This window comes from Gymnogyps californianus, chromosome 1 (genome assembly GCF_018139145.2).
Source record: "Gymnogyps californianus isolate 813 chromosome 1, ASM1813914v2, whole genome shotgun sequence".
Lineage (NCBI taxonomy): Eukaryota > Metazoa > Chordata > Aves > Accipitriformes > Cathartidae > Gymnogyps > Gymnogyps californianus.
Window position 1 is genome coordinate 20,184,973 of NC_059471.1, and position 8,731 is coordinate 20,193,703.

Here is an 8,731-nt window from a genome sequence, read left to right on the forward strand (position 1 = left end):
AACGTGACCTTTCTGTATTCAAGCAGGTAGGAGGGGCCACGTCTCAACCAGTGATATCAGTAATCTTAAATAATATGTGGCATTTTATTATAGTTGTTTATGAATGATAAAGGTACGTAAATTACGTTAGTTGATTTGTAGGATACAGTTAGACATACTTGTCTAGGGACTGTTATTGCCTGGGAATTTACAGCCTTCGACTGCAGCCCGCGAGTTTGTTTTTAACCCTTCAGAGCTGCTGAGACCTGCAGGCAGTTTGGCTGCTGCAGGTCAACCGGGTGCTGAATCATTTGTCTAGGCACTGCAAAGCGCTGCAAAGCCATGCTGGACCGTAGGAGAAGAAAGCGAGCTTCTGGGGAGGACTAGGGTTCATTGCTCAGTATTAAACAGATCAATCCTGCCGCAAGGAAGAGAGGTTACAACTCTCTGCTTTTTCAGTAAATCTGACATACACCGGGAAATTAATTGCAAAGGTTAAAAATACTATGAGTTGAGGCCACAATACTAGGCCATGGTTTGAGTCTTAATGTTAAATTGACTTGGATTTTTAGTCATAGGCAAGTCATTACTATTAGTTAACATGTTTTATTTAATTTATTTTTTTGTATTTTTCTAAAGAAAGGATTAAACCCAAGAAAAATGTTACGAGTTTATGGCAGTCCATATAAATAAACTGTAACCGATTTACTCGAATAACCCATAATGGTGTGTAAATACTGACTTTATGTAAATACAGAAACATGTAATTTAACATAGGCATTATTGCGAGACTGGATGGTCCAGGAGCTGGCAGTTTGCCACTCCCTGCAGGTTCACTGGGTCAAGTTCGGCCTGTTTCAGATAGCGAACAACAGATTCTGTTCAGTCACTTGTGTAAAATGAGTTATTTCTGTTTGTTTTCTGGTGGGGGATGGGCAAAACCATCGTCACCTGGGTGCTGCTTAGCTCCTTTGCCAAGGCGTGAAGGGGTACGGGTGCCCTCCTGCTCCTTATGTGATCCTGCTAAAACAGGGCTGGAGAGAGCTGACACTGCAAAGCAGGGAGGCTTGCAGTGCCGCTCTTCCTGTGCTGTGGACAAACAGAAGTCTTCATTTTCTAGTGCTGTCCATCTGGCATCTTTCTTGAGCACTAAAATTCACTTGAAGAAAAATCTGAGGGAAAAACAAAAGAACAATTGGTCTTATTTACTTGATATTCTGTAATGGTGTGTAAATACATACAGAATTCTGTAATTTGTTTAAATACATTGCTATAGAATTTTGAAAATTGGTATTATTTGCTTGATGTCCCTTCAGAGCATTTTCTTATAACCATGCACATGTGTAATAACAGGATTGCAAAAAGATGTCCTTTCTTATTCCTAGAAGAGGTGTGAGAAAATTCCAGGAAGACCAAACCCGTATTTTCTATGTCTTTTTGCTAAATTAGAAAAAAGCGGGGGATATCGTTTTGGCAAGAATTGCATTAGCATTTCACCTGAAGCAGATATGTCTGGGCAAGCAGCATGGGCAAAAAGGTGATGGAGATCCAGAGCAATGTTATTGTATGGGCTGGTTTTGAGCTGCATCTGGTAACGTGTCAGGCAGCGCTCCCAAACTTAAGTGGGGGGATGAAACCTAGCAGAGCTGGGCAGTGCAGAGCATGGAAAGAGAAAAATCAGAGGAAAATTGTCTTAAATTGTCACCAATCAGTGCAGAACTTAAACTGCCTGGAAGGAAAAAAAGATGCCTTTCATAAATGACTGGGTGTAACATGTGGAGGCTGGGGATGGGACTCTCTGGTGTAAAAAGTCAAGCATTGCGATTGTCCCCTTGGAAAAAGATACATGTGTGTACACAGAGGGCTACAACATTATTTGTGCCTTAATACATTGTACGTTGTTGTTATCATAGGAGAGATCTTTTCAAATGATCCTCAAGTCATGCTGGCTTTATTAAACCTGCATCTGTCTCTTGAACACACGCTCACAAATATCCTGTCATGGAGAGCAGTGTATAAAGTAACTTTTAGCTCCATATTGCTTAGTGATGCAGAGGGGTTTTCACCTCATAGCAAAAAAACCCCACCCAAACCCCCAAATTCCCTTTTTCTTTAGGTTGAGGGAAGTTATTTTTATGTGCAGTACTCACAAGTAGCAACTGCAACACAGTCAAAAGAATTCTGGAATTAGACTGAACTGTCAACATGTTTCTCACATTTCTGTTTTCTTGAGAAATCACAGACCATCAAATTATGGTGATATGCAAAATATGCCCTGTAGATTTTTTTTCCCCCATGTCCAGAGGGCCTGGATTTATGTATATCTTACTGTTGGAGGCAGTAAGTCTAGGTGAAAAGAGCATTTCTGTAATGTTGTAACTCATTCATTTTATTGACAACCTCCCCCCTCTCCCTGCAAAGTGTAGCTTTAGTTAAAATTATTATTATTTCTACCCTTGTTGAGAGAGTAGATGTAAACATTGAAACAGTGTCTTGAAATATTCCCTCACAGCTGTGCTCTTGAATGCATACTTCTTTCTTTTATATTTCTTATGTAATACAATTTCTATTGCTTTTTAGAAACCTTTATGCTTGTTATGAATGTCCTACACACGTTGACTTAGTTACAGCCAAATTATGTACCTGCCTTCTTTGGTTAAGCCAATTTTCTCTTTCTGGACCTCTTATGTTTTGGCAGTCAAGGCAGTAACTTCTCAGCTAGGACCCTTTTTTTTCTTTTCTCTTCTTCCTGCCACAAGCAGTCTTTTTTATTAATGTACTGTAGTTAGTTTCACAAACCTTCACAAAGAACCTGCATGGTAAGACTGTGCGTCCCATCTTATCTTCACTCCAGGGAAGCAGAAGACTTGCTGGTAATGATCCTCTGTGCATTTTCATCCTTGAGACATTGTTTGGTTTGACTCCAGATGGAATCAGTGCTTGCATCTTCCTCTTCAGGATGGTTTGGGTCTTGATCTCCCCCGTGTTCCTATTAGGATCATTAGAAGGTTGTTCCATATATAATGTCAGTTTATTCAGATGTGGCATATCCATTTCCATTTCTCCTTCCACAGAGTGTTCTGTGTAAGCCCTTGTTTATTATCCATTAAGATCAGTTAATATCTAAAGTCCATTGTGGACATCACCTTATTAACTTGAAAACTCTTCATCAGCTGCTTTGTATTACTTCATGTTTGCAACTCATTTAATCGTAATGATTTGACATGTGTGTTAAAGATGCAAAGTTTGGTTGTCAATCACTTTTGTTGTAAGACCTGAACTGTTCTCTGAAGAACGAAAGTCACGTACACGTCCCCATTTCCAGTAAGGATATTTTCCTCGCTGGCACCAGTCCACCTTGCTGTCCTTCAGAGGAAAGCAGTCCTTTTGGCCTCCTCAGTGTGCATGGAAATCGCTCCCAAATGGCCTGCTGTATCACCTGCTCTCCTACATTAGCTCTTTTCCTTTTAATAAAAAAACCCCTCTTCCCACTAGTTTTTTTTTAGCTGCTTCTTCCTATCACCTTAATCTTCCTAATATCATTTTGTGGTATTTGGGTGTTGAGGCAGATACTGTCAATGAAACCTGTATTTTGTAATTGTTGTGATTGGGTCCAATGTACTCTCATTTCTAATCAAGCCAGTCTTTATCCAGTAAAAAAATTGGAAGAAACAGTGAAGGAAAAGAAAACTACATGTTGTTACCCCTTATCTCAAGTGGGTTTGAAGGAGAGCTAATGCGAACTTGCTCATGCTAAGATCCCTCTTAAGAGATTTCCATACTCTTAACTGTCTTTCTGGGGTTCTGTAATGTCCCATTATTTTCCAAGTGATATTATCTGCCATACTAGCAAAAGCTTTTTTCAATGTCTATGAAGTTAATGTACAACAAACTCCTTGAACGCTCTGCTAAGACGATGTTCTTACACACTGCCATGGCCACTGACAATTTCTGTTTCTTGAGATCAGCCTGCTCTTTTCCAAGCCAAATGTCTCCTGCTCATTTCAACCTCCATAACAGTGTGCCTGCCAGGCTGCTACCTGGTATAGAAAGGAAGATGCTGTCTCTTGGTTTATTGTACTGCACAAGGAGTTTCCTCAGGAAGAGACCATCTTCCTCGTTCCAGGACCACATGAAGGAATACATACTTGGCTTCAGTAGAATTTGCACCTCTTATCTTTCCCACCCATATTCCATGCACTTAATTAATGTTTCTATTTTTATGGCCTTATTATCTATCTGAAAACTGCACTGCTGGTGTATGCCAGAAGGCTGATCTGAGCAGACTGGTGTTTTCCTTCTGGACTGTCTTTGTATTGGTACATGCACACACAGGTACACTGCATCTTCTCCCAAGGATGGCTAGAAGCATCTCGTAGCCTTCCTTCTCTTTAAGACACACAGGCCTGCTTGGTTAGACTAAGGTAGGATACTCCATCCTAGGAGTATCCCCACTCTCCTGCAGCAGTGTCATGGAAAACAGGCAAAGTTCTTGTCTCTGTCGTCAGTAACTCTCTTCACTATATAAACTTGGTGGCTGTGACGCTAAAAAACAAAAAAGATCTAGATGAACAACAGGCTTGAGAGTACATGCGAACCAGTTTATTTCCAGTTCCTCTCTGGCATTACTTAAATAACCAATTAAAAATCAGCCAAGATACTCTTGAGCTGAAATTCTGCATTCAAAACCGTGTTACTTGTAGTCATAGTTTCAGTTGTGATAATAGTCAGGTAACTGCTCCACAGCTTATGAAACAATGTGCAGCTGAACGCCTGTTTCTTTCTTGATGGAAAATGTGATTTGTTTGCAGAAATGTGGTCTTGGAGACCATATTCAGCTGTTACATGGGTATGTGGAGCCTCTAATGCACAGTAAAAGTGCTTACTACCCACCTGCTGCAGATGCCCATTAAACCTTCCCCTCAGCTGCCTGTCGCCCAGCTGCAGGATTGAACTTCCACCGGGGCAAAGTGCTTGCTCAGATAGGCTGAGGTGCTTGTCTGTGCTGTAGGGAAAGTCTCTCTGAAACAGGGGAAGCCATGTCCCTGTGGAGAGGAGAAAGAGGCAGCAAAGAGAGAAGTGGAGAAAACAGGGTTCATCTAAGAAGGGGTACAAGGAAGGTCCTGGGTTTGCCAGAGGAAAATTACCATAGGCTGGAAGCAGGGACAGAGACATACACAACACAGAAATACAAATGTTTTTGTTTCTTCTCCCTGCTTTGGCTGTGTGCTGCCCCTTTTCCCTCAAGCACCCCCGCTCTTCTTCACTTTCCAGCTATCATGAGTTGTAGTTGAAGTAACTGGTACCTCTTAGCAACTTCAGAAGATCATGTATTGCACACCTTTAATAAGTGATTCATCTCAAGGGTTAGTTCCATAACTCAAGTGGCACTAAAAAGATTCGGACCATAGAAGAGGGTTTGGTTTGCAAGCAGACTTGCCTTGCTGGGGTTAGGGGGCCCTTCTGCCATAGACTGAGGTCTGTAACAGCCTCACAGTTGACATGAGCGGGTACTGTAGAGCCTGGTCTGCCGAGGTGTGTGCTGGGCTGTGGTGGTGACAACAAAGGTGTCTGCTGAGCAGGGGCCATGCCTGGCGTCAGGAGATGTCTGTGCTCTTTCTTTGCAAAATCCCCAGGTGGCCACAGGCAGCTACTGAAGGTGTGGACAATTTGTTCTTAATTTATCTTCACATAAATGAGTTTAGAGCTAAGCCCTTGCTTGGAGGAAATGATAACCTGTATGATCAGTATAACTGTTGCAACTAAGGAATCAGACTTAATAGTAAGAGAAGGTAGGATAGCCTTGAAGTTTTCCTTTCTTCCATAGTGCTGCTTGTCACAGACATGAATCAATGGTTTTTGTAGAGGTATTCCTCTTGCTAGGGTCATGCTCATTCACTGCTTGGTCTCCAACAGCCAGTTAGGATGTATTACTGGAGCTATAGCCTGCTGTAGAAATAAATATATAGGATGAAAACAACATTGTGAACATGACAGAGGGTGAAAATAACATGAAAATAAGATACGGTTAGTTCTAGATTGGCATGAACCAAAAATCAAATATCTGAAGCAGGACATCTTGGTAACCTCAGGCTTCTCCCACCACTGCTGTCCCCGGGACCTGCTGCTTGTCTCTGGGCAGCAGCAGGCAGCAGGCAGGGTGCACAGCGCCCCATGAGGCACTCTCCCTGCCCTTGACTCACCCCTCCTGGTGTGCTGGGGGTAAGGGCTGGTACAGGAGGAATGTGGTAGCCCTCTGCTTCAGAGGAACCGAGGACCAGCTCTCCCAGCCTCCATGCACTCGAGCAGTGACGCTGGTGGGCAGGACCGAAGCCATTTCAATGCTGGCATCAATCCCTGAGCTCTCTCTCAGCAAAAGCTCCCTGGATTTCAGAATTAACACTCAGTTTAAAAATGGAGGTTTCTCCTAGAGTTAAGATTTGATTCAGATAAATGGGAAAATTTATGTCCCAGTGTTATTTTTTCAAGCTATCAGGCACGTCTCCTGATCAACGAGTTTTTCTCCTCTTTTCTTTGTATTTTACCGTTCCTAGTAAAAACCAGCGAAACAGCAGCTTTCCATGAACTGTCTCTGCCTCTTCTCCTTCCCACTCTCAAACTGAAAATTTGTGTCTGCAGGTAATTAGGGTGGACAGGGCTTTAATCGTGTCCATAAGGCTAATGCCTAAATTAGGGCCTTTAAAGACTAACAGAAATCCATTGCAGTGTGGTTCTTGAGGAAGAAGGCAGGAGATGTGAGGTTAAGGAAAAAAGCTGGCACTTTGACTTGCTTCTGCCTCCCAAAAGGGCAGAAAGAGTCCCTTTATAATCTCTCCAAACACTGACTGACCATCAAGTATAGCATTGTCTTATCACTTGAGGTGGTAACTGGCTATTGAGCTGGAAGCAAAATGCTTCTGCTTTCACCTGTTCCTTCTCAGAGGTGTTTGTTATGATGCTAGGAAATATCAGAAGCACAGAGCTTGCCACCTGTTATGTTTTATAGAAGATCCAGACAGTGAATTCACCTTTCTTAAATCAATCCTCCTGCCCAAAGCAAACAAAGAAACTACCATTAGACCTTAGCTGAAAACTTGCATTTTCTGGTATTTCCTCATCAGGAGCTACAGCTTCCATTGATCTTGTAATACTCGCTACCCCTCTGTTCACCTCCTGTAAGACTAGGCAATTCTTTGTCTATTAAACCTTATGTTGCCGCTCATGCTCTGACCATGAAGCTTCATGCTGCTGTTCCTGCCCTGGCTAAAAGGTGTGTGTTCTCTGTGACGCAGGCAAAGATGTTGCTCATCCAAACAGAACGGCTCCTGTTGAGATGCACAAGAACCTTCTTCTTCCCTTTCCCCAACATCCAAAGAAAGCCTGGGCCAAGAGTCTGACATTTAAACTGGTGGAAATACAAACTCACTCCGCTGAGGTAACAGCAGGATAAATCAAACTCAAAGATTGAGATTGGCTCAGTGTCTTCTACACAGCTCAGCTGAACTGGCAGTATTTTAGCAGGTCACCTTCAGCCATTCTTGGGAAGCAACGTCACAGCACAGCCACCAAACTGCCCCACGTGAATACACTTGAAAATAGCAGATTGTCACCCTGCCTAAATAGGCTATAGCTCTTTGTGTAGCAACAGAGCTGAAGGGCCCCTGATCTCTAATAGGGAACATTTGCTTTGGTAGCAATCTTAAATATACCAGACTATGAGATTTTGAGCAGAACTTGGCCCTGAATTGCTTTGAAAATCACAGGGAACCACATGCAATTGCCTGCTCCATTTTACTTCGAGGAGGAAGGATTGCATAAGTCATTGGTTCCGGGAAGGCATGTATGGGGACATCTCCAAAAAATGTGAAAACACACAGGTAGTTCCCACTTTGTGACTCATGAGTTGTACAGGAGTTTTGGAAATAACCTGCACAAACCGAATCATTGCAAGGGGACTGCAACAGTAGTTGATGATACCTGAATGCACATTGTAATTTTGGGAGGCAGCTGTTTAAAATTGCAACCACACAGCCGGTATTTGACTCTACGCTTAATGAAAACATGAAAAAACATTATATGCTTAATGAAAATATAGCAGAATATTCAATTTCTGAAGCTAAACAAAATAAGTCTAAAATATTAACCCCAAACTACGATATTGAGATAAAGAAGCACTGGAAAGAGTTATTGCCCTTTCAAAGTTTTGGCTGTAAAGTTTTTCCTAATCTTTTTGGGGCTGAGCATTCAGTGCCGAAACTCTTGTAAGATCTGTAAAAAACAGCTTGCTTGCCCCTGAAATCTCTAAGTCATTGGAAAATTGACTTAAACAGCAACCAGTAAAATGAACAGCAGCGGCTCTGCTGTTCGGACCCTTCTGCTTCAGCTCACTAAGTAGTTATTTTATTGACACAGTCTTGGAAGTCCCTTGGCTTCTCCTTGATTTATTTGCTGCTCCCATCTTGGCTCAGGTCTCATTGTCCCTGTCCTTCAGGTAGCTGTAGGATGCTCATCTGCCCTTGCAGGTCATTTGTGGTAACTATCTTGGTAACTCTCCAGTTTAGACCTTCTCTGGTCTCTGGTTTAGACCTCTCTCCCTCTTGAACTGTATGCATGTGGTGCAAAACTGGGCATAGCATTTCCCATTTTTTATGCACTGCAGACATGCCCTGTCTCCTTTATTAAAAATAAAAGGTCTCTAAAGAGCCAAGTCCCTTTCATACCACGAGAGGCAATTATTGAACCCTCATCCTCT